General features: G+C 43.8%; 1 long non-coding RNA gene across 1 annotated transcript in view; it reads left to right on the forward strand.

The window, feature by feature from the left end:
• The window catches only part of LOC142417554 (uncharacterized), a 37793-nt gene extending 23364 nt beyond the window's left edge, over positions 1-14429 (forward strand). The window contains exon 3 of the long non-coding RNA XR_012778048.1: positions 14397-14429. This is a non-coding gene — a long non-coding RNA (uncharacterized LOC142417554). The remainder of the gene's footprint in view (positions 1-14396) is intronic.

Here is a 14429-nt window from a genome sequence, read left to right on the forward strand (position 1 = left end):
TGATGACCAAAAAGGACATGGAAGATGCATATGGGCCAGGAGCACTTGGAATCCTTGAATCAATGTATCGTGTCTCATTGTTTTCATTACTGTCTCAATTTTGCTTTTCCAATTGGGAAGGAAGCCAAAAATGGAAAGAATGTGTGTTGGGAAAGGGAGATGTTGATCCCGTGGGTTACTTACAATGCACAGGTTTGCCCTATCCCTGCTCGTTATCTGGGCCACAGGCCAAATGTTTGGTTGATACAAATCTGCATAATTCCAAAGCACTGTGTTAATTTATGTGCTTTATTACAATACCATTGAATAAGAGCATATTTATCTTTAGTAAACTATCTGATAGCATGATAAATCCAGTCATCTTTTCAGAGAAGCTACCCTAGCTCCAGCCATGATATTTATCAGAGCAAGCAAGAACAGCCACACAGTTTTGCATGTCTGGCTTTCTTCTTGAGCCTGTCTCCTATTTGGGTCAAATCACATCATACGCAGGAAGGTTTGGAAGGATACAAAAAAATAATCCGATATCGGGGTAGTAATTCCAATTTAGTATCCTCTGGCAAATAAGGGGGGGAAATGAACGGTTCCACAGTTATTTTCAGTACTCATACGTAAGTCTATCGGACCTGACGAGATGCATCCCAGAGTCCTGAGGGAATTGGCTGCTCTAGTTGCCAAGCCACGCTCCATGATATTTGAAATGCCGTGGCAGTCAGGTGAAGTCCCCGGTGACTGGAAAAAGGGAAACACTCATTTTTAAAACAGGTAGCAAGGAGGACTCTGGGAACTACCAACCTGTCAGCCTCACCTCTGTGCCTGGGAAGATCATGGAACAGATCCTCCTAGAAGCTGTGCTAAGGCACATGGAGGACAGGGAGGTGATTCGAGACAGCGAGCATGGCTTCACCAAGGGCCAGTCCTGCCTGACCAACCTAATGGCCTTCTATGATGGAGTGACTACATCAGTGGACAAGGGAAGAGCTACAGATGTCGTCTATCTGGACTTCTGTAAGGCCTTTGACACGGTCCCCCACAACATCCTTCTCTCTAAATTGGAGAGTTATGGATTTGATGGGTGGACTGTTCAGTGGATGAGGAATTGGTTAGATGGTCACATGCAGAGGGTAGTGGTCAGCAGCTCAATGTCCAGATGGAGATTGGTGACAAGTGGTGTCCCTCAGGGGTCCGTATTGGGACCAGTACTGTTTAATATCTTCATCAATGACAGACAGTGGCATCGAGTGCACCCTCAGCAAGTTTGCAGACACCTAGCTGAGTGGTGCGGTTGACATGCCTGAAGGATGGGATGCCATCCAGAGGGACCTGGACAAGCTCGAGAAGTGCGCCCATGTGAACCTCCTGAGGTTCAACAAGGCCAAGTGCAGGGTCCTGCAGCTGGGTCAGGGTAATCCCCAGTATCAATACAGGCTTGAGGGATGAAGGGATTGAGAGCAGCCCTGCGGAGAAGGACTTGGGCGTACTGGTGGATGAAAAGCTGGACGTGAGCTGGCAATGTGCGCTCGCAGCCCAGAAGGCCAACCATATCCTGGGCTGCATGAAAAGAAGTGTGGCCAGCAGGTCGAGGGAGGTGATCCTGCCCCTCTGCTCTGCCCTGGTGAGACCCCACCTGGAGTATTGTGTCCAGCTCTGGAGTCCTCAGCACAGGAAAGACATGGACCTGTTGGAGCGGGTCCAGAGAAGGGCCACAAAAATGATCAGAGGGATGGAACACCTCTCCTACGAGGACAGGCTGAGAGAGTTGGGGTTGTTCAGCCTGGAGAAGAGAAGGCTCCAGAGAGACCTTACTGCAGCCTTTCAGTACTTAAAGGGGGCTTATAAGAAAGATGGGGACAGACTTTTTAGCAGGGCCTGTAGCGATAGGACAAGGGGTAATGGTTTTAAATTAAAAGAGGGCAGATTTAGACTAAATATAAGGAAGAAATTTTTTACCATCAGGGTGGTGAAACACTGGAACAGGTTGCCCGGAGAGGTGGTAGATGTCCCATCCCTGGAAACGAATTCAAGGTCAGGCTGGATGGGGCTCTGAGGAACCTGATCTAGTTGAAGATGTCCCTGCTTATTGCAGGGGGGTTGGACTAGATGGCCTTTAAAGGTCCCTTCCAACCCAAACTATTCTATGATTCTATGATTTTTGCAAGGTTTTACCCAATTGCCTAGTCATTTTGACCTTAAAGAACTTAAAATATAAGACAATCGCATGCGCTGCAAAGATCAATCCAACTGCTTAAGCTCATGCACTTCCAATGTTCATTGAGTTCATTGAGTTTACTCATTACCTGTTGAGGAGCATATACCTTTTTTATAACAATGGGGGCTATCAGGACAGTGTTGAATTTGAAAATGGAAGAAGTCTCTCCTTCCCTCCCTGTGGCTAGCTGGGGAGGAGTAGACACAGTGTCAGGAGAGATCACCCCTACCAGGAACGCTTTCTGTTGTTGTGGATTCACTGCATTCTTATCTCAATGCTTCTCTCCTGGGACGGATGAATTCTGATGCAACTGGATTCACCTCTGGCATAATAAAGACCCAGTTTTGTCCTTAGAGGCTATGGAGTGATCCTGGGTTTTTTATTCTACTGCTGGTTTGCTTGTCTTGGGTCATTCTTTATTCATGGAATGAGCTTTCTTGTTAGCACTGAATATGGCCCTGCACCATCCCCAGCCCCAGCAACTCTGAAAACAAACCTGCCCAATAGAAGATGGGATAAGCAGCAACATTCTTGTATCCAAAAGGCTTGATCCTCCCCCTCTCTGCTCTGGTTGAAGTGAGGAGATTCTGTGTTGTGGGAGACAAGGCTCACTCTTTCTGACTTGAACAGCAGGCTTGATTCTGCTTGCTTACATGCTGCAGTGGAGTAAATCAGGAACAGCTCTGCTAGCAATGAGAAGGAGAGAAGGCGGCCAAGATTAAGAAATTTTTGTTAGATAGAGAGTTTGTAGGGACAAGGACTCTGGTCTCCCTCCATTAAGATCCTCATTCACAAAAGACGCTGGAGGAAAAAGTTGTTGATGATATATGTATGTACTGGTATGTGGGGACTTGTGTTACCACACAAATGAGCAGAGTTGGCACAGGAGCAGAGGGGCTTGTGGTGTCAATACATAACTTGTCCCAGCAAAGAAGAGTATTTTGGGACAGCCAGCTTCTGCTGTTGAGGTGCCTCAGCCTCACAGTTTCTAGGGACAGCATTGGTTGTCCATGTCCTTTTGCCAGTGCTGCCTGGCGATGTGGTATGTCTCTCCTTATGGTGTTTTTACTTTGGCTTACCCTTCCATCTGTGGTAAATGTGAGGATTAAAGAAAGCTTCAGTCACCAAAGCAGCAGTAACCACCCACCTGTCTAGGACATGGTGCACAGCATGTTGATGTTAGGCAGAGTCATGGCTTGTTAGTGAGGAGTGAATAAATTATACTGTTATTTCCTGGGGAATGACAGTACTCCAGTGATGTGATATGTTACAGCCAACAAAATTGGCAGCTTGGCTTCTGCCTCTCCTGGAAAACTTTACTGTCCTTAAGGTGCTGATGTCTATAACGATGAGGAGGGCAGTTCTGCCCAGGGTTCAACTGACTTATTCTAGGTTTGTAGGGTTTTCAAGTGATAAAGCTAGTGACCTCACTGTTTCCATAATTAATCTCTCGTATATTGTAAATATGTTGTAAAATGCAAAGTGACACAGTACTGTAAGTACTTAGTTGTCATTGTCTTGTCTGCAGTGATTTGACTCTTATAAAAAAAATGATGAAGGGCTCGTTAGAAAACCCTGCGAGCCAGAATATCTGACTGTAATTGTGTATGCCTTGATAAATCCCTAGCAGCTGCTTGCTGTAATAATACCTGATTGAAGCCAATTCTGCAATGGCAGCTTTATGCTCTTACTCACAAGGTCTTTCTGAGGCTACTTGGGGAAGGAAACTGAAGCTTAGAAATAATCTTTTCTATGGGCCCAGTAGTCTAGTTGCAAGTCCAGATCTGGAAATGGGTTATTTCAATGTTTAAAGAAGGTCTGATGTGGGGATTTGTTTAAGCCCCTCTCAGGTTCTGTACCTTGATGAGACTGTGTCAGGTGATATGCTCAATGGTGTAAAGACTCTTCTGACCACATTGTAAGTAGGTCAAAGATGGTAGAAACTAAGATTTACCTTGTCTCGCCAGGGTTTTTTTAAAGCTTTGTTGTGAATTTGAGGGTGGGGAAAGGTGCTTAGTTACCAGCTTCAGACATATGGGTCTTCTATCCACATACCAGCTACAACATGAACAGCGTAGCCGTGAAGCTGACAGGCTGTGTGGCTTTCCTACCTTCAAAAGTTACACCATTTTATGTGTAGTGGCATATGGCATACTCTGGGGGTGCTATTTGGACTCAAAAAAAGCAACAGAAACATATTACATTGTTATACTTCACTCCAAAGCATAAAGCAGTTCTGAGAGAAGGAGCATATTGCAGGAGTAAAAAAATATAAAGACAAAAAAGCCAGTGAGGGCATTCGTCCATTTCAAACTTTCTCTGATTAAGGAGCATGCAAGATGTCACATTTCTGTTCCATGGTGCACTAAATAAGCAAGGAATAAATCCTTTCCTGCAAGTACCAGACTGGCTGATTATCTCTTAAGTTCAGAGCACTGCTTTCAAAAAATAAAGATCTAAAACTGGAAAAGCAGCAGCATCTGCTTTTGCCCTTTTGGATCTCACTGCAGGATCCAGTTGACATGAACTGGTGCAATGACTTACTCTGGGGACTGTTCTTTCGAAGACAGCATCGAGACCTCATGTGCCAGTAGCACTTGTGAAACAGGCTACGCCATTTGCAAACTAGACACTTTTCAGAAATTCAGAAGGTACCATGCAAGCAGATATTTATCTGCTTAGTGTGCAGGAATGCAGAACTTTCCATCATCTGGTGAAGGAGGAAGTGGCCTTTTCAGTACTGGAAGTAACTGAAAGTTCTGAGCATAAGGATACTGCGGTAGTTTGTAGGATGCTACCTCCCATGAACTGAGCTGGCCTGGAAGGAATGTTAAATGTGCCTGGCAAGAAGCTCTGCTCAGTTATCCTGAACTTCAGGGTGAGCTGAGCGTCCTAGCAACTGCTACTGTCACTTATTGGTGGGCCCTACCAAAGCCAATGGAAAGCTGCTGTGCCAAGTTGCTCAGAGAAGTGAAAGGCAGAGAAGCATCTTAGCTGCAATGGTGGTGCCCAGAGTAGAATTCGCATGATCTTGCATATCTGTGACAGCGGTGGACACCTTTTACTGGCCCTATGCAGACCATGCTTAGCATCTGGGTGAATGGCTCTGCTCTTCACATTGTGTATGATAGCATTTTTGAGACCAAATTTGGCAGTGTTGAGGTCACAGACCAATGCTGTTTGTCTGCATCGCTATTTGTCTGTTGTCATACGCTTGTATCGTACAGGGAATAGCCTGTTGTTTGCTGGTTGTTTAGCACTAACACAAATGGAGTTCTGGCCCATGACTGAGTTTCCCTTGTGCTATCATCATACAAATAAGTAAATAGTAATATTAAAAAGAGGGGGATCAAATGTGTTGTCTTGAGTAGAGCAGGCTGGGTATTCCAGCATGTTTCAGGCTGTGCTCAGCACCTTGGGGGATTTGGCCTTGCATGTTTTGGTGTCTGATTAAATTTTTTTGCCTTTGGGAGGAGAGATAAGAAGCTTTCACTGCTGGGCCAAAGCAGCTAAATCATGTGTTTATATATTCTACAGAACTAGAGATTTCAGGAGGCTATCAAGCATTTTCTGATTAAGGGAAGTACAGTAGGGATTTCTGTAAAAATTCCATGAAGAGAGCAGTTTGCTGTAGGGATGTTGTAGAATTCTGCCTGCAGGACAGACTAACTTTAAACTTTCTATGCGGCAACCTGCTGTAATTAAGGTATCATGTGTTCATGGCGACCGTGTCAGCAGAGGTAAATCCAGGCATGGCTTCTCTTGTTGGGGTTGTGAGAGTAGTTGAATTGACTGTCTTGGGTTTTAGTGCAAAATGGAAGGGCCTCTAAATGGTGCTTCCATCGTAGGAGTTGAATCCTATTTGGTAAAAGGAATAAGCTCTACCCTTATGAGTAAATGAGTGGTGATATGCTAGGTGTTGCGTAAATATTTCTGTTTAGGAAAAGGGTACTCCTAACTTCCATTATGTAATATCATTACCAAAATTCAGGGTTTTCTAAGAACTGAAAGAAGGAATCCAGGTCACGCTGTCTTTAGGTGTCTTTCCGCTCTTACACTTGCAATGCATTTAATCTCTCAAGCCTTACAGGCCTTCAGATGCAGCTGTCCAGGTGAAAAACAACTGCAGTGACCCACAGGTTTTATAAAAACATGGAAAGTAGAGGCTCTTAGTATGACAGCCCTCCACTTCTTTCCTTCCTCTCAAAATATTTCAGAAAGGCAGAAACTATATTTGGCTTTAATTTTACTGAGTAGCTGCCTTGTGTTACAGTTTATCGCATCAGGGTTTTTGTAAGACACTGACCACTATCAGAAGTGTCTCTGTGTAAACCAATTGCAGAATAAGCCATTATCTTTACTGTGCTACAGAATTAAGTTACGGAGCCCATGTCAAAGAGAATTAAGTATCTACAGAGTGGAATGAATCCTCACTCTGATATAATTCACAGCAAAATGCACAAAAAAAAAATTAACTCTGTATATGCCACTGGTTAATATGCTGGTGTAAATAGGTATTTCCTGAAAGGAGGTTGTAATGAGGTGGATGTCAGTCTCTTCTCCCAAGTAACATGCGATAGAACGAGAGGAAAAAGCTTCAAGTTGCACCAGGGGAGGTTTAGATTGGATATTAGGAAAAATGTATTCACCGAAAGGGTTGTCCAGCATTGGAACAGGCTGCCCAGGGAAGTGGTGGAGTCACCATCCCTGGAGGTATTTAAAAGACATTTGGATGAGGTGCTTAGGGACATGGTGTAGTGCTGGACTTGGCAGTGTTAGGTTAACAGTTGGACTCAATGATCTTAAAGGTCTTTTCCAACCTAAACGATTCTATGAATCTATGATTCCTCATTTGCCCTGTTAATTAAGGAACACTCACAAGTATCGGTAAATGCCAAAATAGTGTCAATGACCTAAGTTAACAGAAGGGGAAAATGAAGTGTGAGGTAAAATGATTTCCTCAAAGCCATACAAAGAAAATGTGCCAGAGAGGACTAGTTCTGCCTCCAAGTCCTATTTTCAAGCCATGAACAGACCTCACTTCTTCACATAGAATTGAAGTATAATGGTAGAATATCTCTCATAGGTAGTGGAAAGGCTTCTTTTTCCATGCTCAAGTTTGCCAGATTGTTGCAGTTGATTGATGAAAAGCTGGAGGTGATATCCCCTATCACTGAAATAGCAGAATCCTGAAGGGGACATCTGTCCATTGCCTTCGATACCTACATGCTGATTCTCTTCTCATTCAGCTTTTTACAACCTTAATTCCACTTAGCACATAGAATTAGTCTAGATTTACACCAGAGGTAAACAGAACCTGGGTCAGACCTTTAGAACTAGACTGATAACAGGCATAAGAACCCATGACTTTAAATCATCCATATTACTGTGCTAAACCTGATTACCCTCTAGTTCAGTAGTCACAGTGGACACAGTTGTAATTTATATCCTTAAAGATTATGTTAGGAGGAGGAGGCAGCAAGAGCCATGCTTCATCTCAGGGCCAACTTGCAGTAACCTGAGTAAATGGCAGTCATTGGAGTTACTCCAGTTGTAAACACAGTGGTGCACCTGCACAGAGAACATGGCCCATGCTGTAAGGAACAAACTAGCTTTGCGCAAATCCTTCTGCAACTAGAGGGGAGAAGCAAGAGAAAATTACAGGCAGTTGCTGTGTACAGCATTGCCACAGACTTCTTAGGGGGAGCGCCATGGAAGTACGGTAGCATCTGTGTGCATAGATTCCCTCGGAGAAAAGGTAGACAGCTCAAGCATTTCTGGGTCCTATCCTACGAGATGCCATGCATCCGATTGTGCAACAAGGCCACACGTGTGTATGCCAACATCTTGCAAGCAGGGAACAGGTGATGGCTGCATCCAGAGACAGGACGCCTTTCAGTTGGGCTCCTTCAAATTAAAGACCTGCTTAAAAGGTTTGCCCTCTCTGGCTACTGCTCAGCACAGATGCAGTTATGTCTGTGTCCCTTCAACTATGCTGGCCTTCGGGCGACAATGCTGAGCATGTACCTCACTGCAGGCCACCGCTCTTCTCTCCTCGGTTGGCCTGGGCTTTAACTGTAGAATGTCATGTGGAAGGCGTAATCTTGGAAGGTCTCATAAGGCAGACATTGTCTGCAAGGTGGGGATTGAAGACTATGGCTTACACTGACAACCACTGAGGGTTCCACAGAACAGAACTGGAAAGGACTGCAGCAAATGCTGATTCTGGAGGTTAAAAGGAAGGAGTGGAGGAAGGCTCTGTGTGGAACCTCAGCCTGTTCCAAGGGAGATAAGTAACATGATGTCAGTGCTCACACTGATGTAAACCTTGTGAGAGAAAACAGACCCACGGCCTGAGAAGATCTGTGACAAGAGCTGAAAGCCTTATTTTGAACTCTTCATCATCCTGCTCTCTCACAATGAAAACAAAGACAGCGGTTGCTGAGTCTGAGCTTTTATTCTGTTCCCGGCCCTGTGCCTTGCAGGGGAGAACTGAAAGGAAATTCCATCCCATCCCATTGAGCTTCCCAGTTCCTCAAAACAGTAACAGAGAGATGGGTAGGAGGTGGAGGCTAACAAGATGGGAAGGATGTCAGATTTTAAAAGCCTTAAAACTTTCAAAAACCTTGAAAGAGAGAGCTTGATACTCCTCTCACACCAACATAAAACAGAAGTATCTTCCAGATGTTTACACCAAGTGAATGTCTAGATCAGATCCAGTGTTAAAAAATTCCCTCAGTGATTTATAGAGATGTAGCGAGACCCTCATCCAATGCAGCTTATCCTCCTTCCACTGAATTCAATGGAGCTTTACCGCTTCATGCATATTTAAGAAATGACCCATTAAATCTCCAAAGAAAGCACCCCCAATGCGTGTGGCCATTATATTCTTGTCACCATTTGCCATTGCAATACATATTTCAGCATACTCCTTAAATGCATTCTGGCAAAATGATACTATAGTTACACATGTATTTGTAACACCACAGTGCTATTAAAATATCATGGAAAGCAGTTTACTATGCAGTGGGAGTAATCTGTGAACACCCACGACTAGAAGAAAACAGTTTCTTTCACAAATCTAAAGGTCAAATGTACACGTTAAAGGGAACCTCTGGATCATGCAGAACTTGCCAACCAATATTGACATATATATTTTAGGTCCATTTTATGCCAGTGATTGAGTAATCATCTGTTTTATCATGTTCTATATATGCTAGCAGATAATCCAAGACAATGTAAATCCAAATGCTTGGATATAAATTTGCTTACTGTGTTTACAGGAGTGGGTTCAATTGTTTGGATGAAGTTTAATTTGGGTGATCTTGTGGCCTGTTTGGTGTGCCAAATTTTCACTCTCAAACCACAGGAAAAACAATTCAGAGATTAGCACTGCAAATTAAACTGTTTTAGTCCAGTATCGTTGTACTAGAGCACTGTGTTGATGTCAGAGATTTGAACCACTGGGAAAAAAAAATATGGCAATGGATCAGTGTAGATCTGCCAGAACAGCTACACAGGTTTTTACAAAAACACACACACATATAACACCATTGGCATTGAGCTTTAATGTGAAATAAAGCTTGGAACATTTAATAGATTATGTAATGCAGTGTTCTTTCCTGTCCCCCAGTCAAACGAGACAGACTTCTTTCTTTTCTTTCTTCCCTTTCCCATCTTTGCAGGAATCTTAATAGACTTGTGGAAGTGTTTCTGTTGTCTGCTTAGAAATGCAAATATGATGAACTTCCCTGGGCAATGCTGGGAAAATGATTGTGCAACTGTTGCATACCCTAGCTGTTCTACTGGGCACAGATCAGTTTTCAAAAGGATTATTCATATTTGCACGAGGATCAGTGACTCATATTGCTCTAGTCGATAGTTCCTGACCAGTACCACTGACGGCAATAGATTTACACGGAAGACAAAATGGGCCCCTTACAGCCTGTTGTACATTATCACTCCTGGTGGGGCACCAGATGGAAAGAACTCAAACTTGTTTATCAAAGCTCGTGGTGAGCATGTTGGACTAGCATTTATTTAAAGACATACTCTAAACTCCTCTATACGTAAATTGAGCATATTTTGTTCTGGACTGAAACATTTTTGTTTTTTCCTCAGTTTGGTGCCTGGCCGTACCATTTTTCAATCACAGTTTTCCAGGCAGAACCTTGCCTTAAGACAGCTAAACTGGCTATTTGAGATGGGCTGTGGAATGTAATACGTTCCATGGATGCTAGTTCGCTTGCAGGGTAGATTACGTACTCTAGAAATGCCATAAGGCCCTTACAAAAAACATGGGATACTGCTACAGAAATTGTTCAAACTATTGTATTACTGTAGGCTGTAGTATCTGAACCGTTGCTAACAGAATATTGACAGGGTTATCATAAGTCAGGTTTTCCTGGGTGTTTCCTCTTCTCCTGCCAGGTTATTTTGCCAAATGAGATTTTGAGGATTTTATAGTCCTTGTCTAGGTTTCCCACATGGCAAATATCTCCAGTCAGGTTATCCTTCCTCTAGAAATCCCAGATGTAACCACAGCCCATTTTTAATATTATTTGTTCATCCTCCCCATGATGTCCAGCCAAGCTGTGTTACCAGCTAATTTAGCTGGAACTCTATGTTCTTCGAGGTTCTAAATCATGTCTGAAGACATCATAACTGGGACCTCTTTCTTGCTGGCAGAAGAGAGTTTATTTCATCATAGTAGACAAATGTCAAGAAGCCTCTTGTTTGGAGAAATGGAGGAAAGCAAGCAGAGTTTGTTTTAATGTGGAAGAGTTTGTTTTAATGTGGAATGTCTTAAAATCCACCCGAGAGTGTTGAAGGAGCTGGCAGATGTGCTCACCAAGCCCCTTTCCATCATTTACCAGCAGTCCTGGCTAACTGGGGAAGTCCCTGCTGACTGGAGATTAGCGAATGTGACACCCATCTTCAAGAAGGGCCGGAAGGAGGACCCGGGGAACTACAGGCCTGTCAGCCTGACCTCGGTGCCGGGGAAGCTGATGGAGCAGATCATCCTGAGTGCTATCACACGGCATGTAGAGAATAACCAGGGGATCAGGCCCAGCCAGCATGGGTTCAGGAAAGGCAGGTCCTGCTTGACCAACCTGATCTCCTTCTATGATAAGGTGACCCGCCTAGTGGATGAGGGGAAGTCTGTGGATGTTGTCTATCTAGACTTCAGTAAAGCCTTTGACACGGTTTCCCACGGCATTCTCCTGGAGAAACTGGCTGCTCATGGCTTGGACGGGTGTACTCTTCGCTGGGTAAAGAACTGGCTGGACGGCCGGGCCCAGAGAGTGGCGGTGAATGGAGTTTACTCCGGTTGGCGGCCGGTCACAAGCGGTGTTCCCCAGGGCTCGGTGTTGGGGCCAGTTCTGTTTAACATCTTTATCAATGATCTGGACGAAGGGATCGAGTGCACTCTCAGTAAGTTTGCAGACGACACCAAGTTGTGTGGGAGTGTTGATCTGCTGGAGGGTAGGCAGGCTCTGCAGAGGGACCTGGACAGGCTGGATCGATGGGCTGGGGTGAATTGTATGAGGTTTAACAAGGCCAAGTGCAAGGTCCTGCACTTGGGCCACAGCAACCCCATGCAACGCTACAGGCTTGGGGAAGAGTGGCTGGAAAGCTGCCTGGCAGAGAAGGACCTGGGGGTGTTGGTTGACAGCCACCTGAATATGAGCCAGCAGTGTGCCCAGGCGGCCAAGAAGGCCAATGGCATCCTGGCCTGTATCAAAAATAGCGTGGCCAGCAGGACTAGGGAAGTGATTGTGCCCCTGTACTCGGCACTGGTGAGGCCGCACCTCGAATACTGTGTTCAGTTTTGGGCCCCCCACTACAAGAGGGATATTGAGGTACTGGAGCGCGTACAGAGAAGGGCAACGAAGCTGGTGAAGGGTCTGGAGCAGAAGTCTTATGAGGAGCGGCTGAGGGAGCTGGGACTGTTTAGCCTGGAGAAAAGGAGGCTGAGGGGAGACCTCATCGCTCTCTACAACTACCTGAAAGGAGGTTGTAGAGAGGTGGGGGTCGGTCTCTTCTCCCAGGTAACAAGTGATAGGACAAGAGGAAATGGCCTCAAGTTGCGCCAGGGGAGGTTTAGACTGGATATTAGGAAATTTTTCTTCACCGAGAGGGTTATCAAGCATTGGAACAGACTGCCCAGGGAAGTGGTTGAGTCGCCATCCCTGGAGGTATTTAAAGGACGTTTGGATGAGGTACTTAGAGACATGGTGTAGTGATGGTTTTTGGCAGTGTTAGGTTTATGGTTGGACTCGATGATCTTAAAGGTCTTTTCCAACCTATATGATTCTGTGATTCTGTGATTCTGTGAAATGGCATGTTGCTGCAGTTCTAGGACAGTTTTTCTTTCTTTCTAGTACTCCAGATTGATTCTAAAAAGTGGTAAGCACGAGTGCTCAGGGAACTATTGAGATCCCCTGAACAGAAAAACACCCATTGATCTTGGTCTTTGGGCTGTGGCTCAGACCTGAAAAGAGGTCCTTAATTGCTTGTACTTCAAAAGAAATCTTTTTTCCTGATAGGATTTTATTGAAGAAAAAGAGCATCAGATACCGAGACAGAGGGAGGGAAGGAGAGCTGAACATCAAATTCCTAGAGTGATTTGGGCATCAAAATCTCTTAGGTAAATTTAAGCTCTGAGAATCTGCATGTCATCTTTCCATCTTTGAATCATATCGTTTGGTTTGGGCTTCACTTCTGGTGTTTACTTATAATACTATCTATTTTGAGAGGCTTTTGCAGACTAATATATTCCCATGCTGTGTCCAGCTGCAAGAGCTCAAACGGAGGAGATATCAAACAGGAACAGAAAGGTGGGTGTGGTTTTAGACTACTGAAGTATGAAGCCAATTCCTCGTTTGTGGCAGGGCAGAGGGACAGAGTGAAAGTTGTACTTAAATTTGCTGTGAGATTAGGAAGTATCTGAATTGTTGGTTTCCTAACCTGTACTGTAAATTGTTCTAAATGCATGAATGAGAGGCAGTTTTAAAAATACTAGGTTTTTATGATTATTCTATGGTTGCCGAGTCTGGAAACAGCAAAAGAATCTGATTTTCTTGGCTCTGCTACACCCTGCTTAGACTGGTTGAAAATTTTCTTTCAAAACACCTTTTGGTTAAAAATTTTCTTTCAAAACACCTTTTGTCAGAAAACTGAACTTTCAACTAGATTAATATTCTGTGAAAAAGTATAAACTTTCCTTAGTAATTAAAAAATATTGTAAAAATGGAAATCTTTACCATGGAGGGAGGAATATTTTCCAAAGAATTACAGTATTAGTACCATTAGCTAATAGCTGATCGCTGTGAGCTGTCAACTTTAATATTCACACACACATATATATCATTGTTAGATAAGGTTGTATATGTTAAGAAATGACCTATGAGCAAGTGGTAATTGACTTCTGTTATTATTGCTCTAGGGTTTTACACATACTGACTTAAACCCTTTGCAACCTGGAGGTGGAGTTAAAAGTCGAGGCAGAATTTCTCCAGCTTTCCCTGCTCATTCTAGATTTACAGGCTCAGCTATTTGCTGCTTCGCAACAACTGTTGACAACTGTTAAATGATGACTCCTTTCTGTAAGAAAGCAGTCATTACCTTGTAAGACATTGGCATTTTTCTACAGCAGTGTTTCAATGCTGTAAAATAGGTCCCACAAAAGAGCTTGGGGTTAGAGAAGGGGAAGGCAAAGAAAAGGAATGCATACAGTGGTACTGGAAAAAAGGAAGAGATAAGTTGGTATTTAAAGTTATCAGTAGCTTAGATAAATGGGTAAATATTGCATACAAATACACACACACACACATGTCCACAGAGGAGTGTAAGTTTGTACATACAAAAATTATCAAATGCAAAAAGCTTTAAATTACAGTGTGCATCTTCGTCCTGCTTCACTCCTGGAGAGTTCTGACAACAGACCTGCGGGGATTCTCTCTGTAGTGTTCTGCAAACATCTGGGAGTCTAGGCATGCTCGTAAATCTGTGTGTAAGTAAATTAGTTTTGCATGTGAATGCAGTATTCCTGAGAGAAAGAGGCAATGATTCAGTAATATGGTAACTCTTGTATGGTACCAAAAAAGTTGTAGCTACCTGACATAAAGTGCTGAACACATAAGGCTAACTCTGATGGTGTAAATTTGCTTAAAATATCTTCCAGATTTCCTTTTCCTGTGAGGCTTTATGCATGAGG

This window comes from Mycteria americana, chromosome 15 (genome assembly GCF_035582795.1).
Source record: "Mycteria americana isolate JAX WOST 10 ecotype Jacksonville Zoo and Gardens chromosome 15, USCA_MyAme_1.0, whole genome shotgun sequence".
Taxonomy (NCBI): domain Eukaryota; kingdom Metazoa; phylum Chordata; class Aves; order Ciconiiformes; family Ciconiidae; genus Mycteria; species Mycteria americana.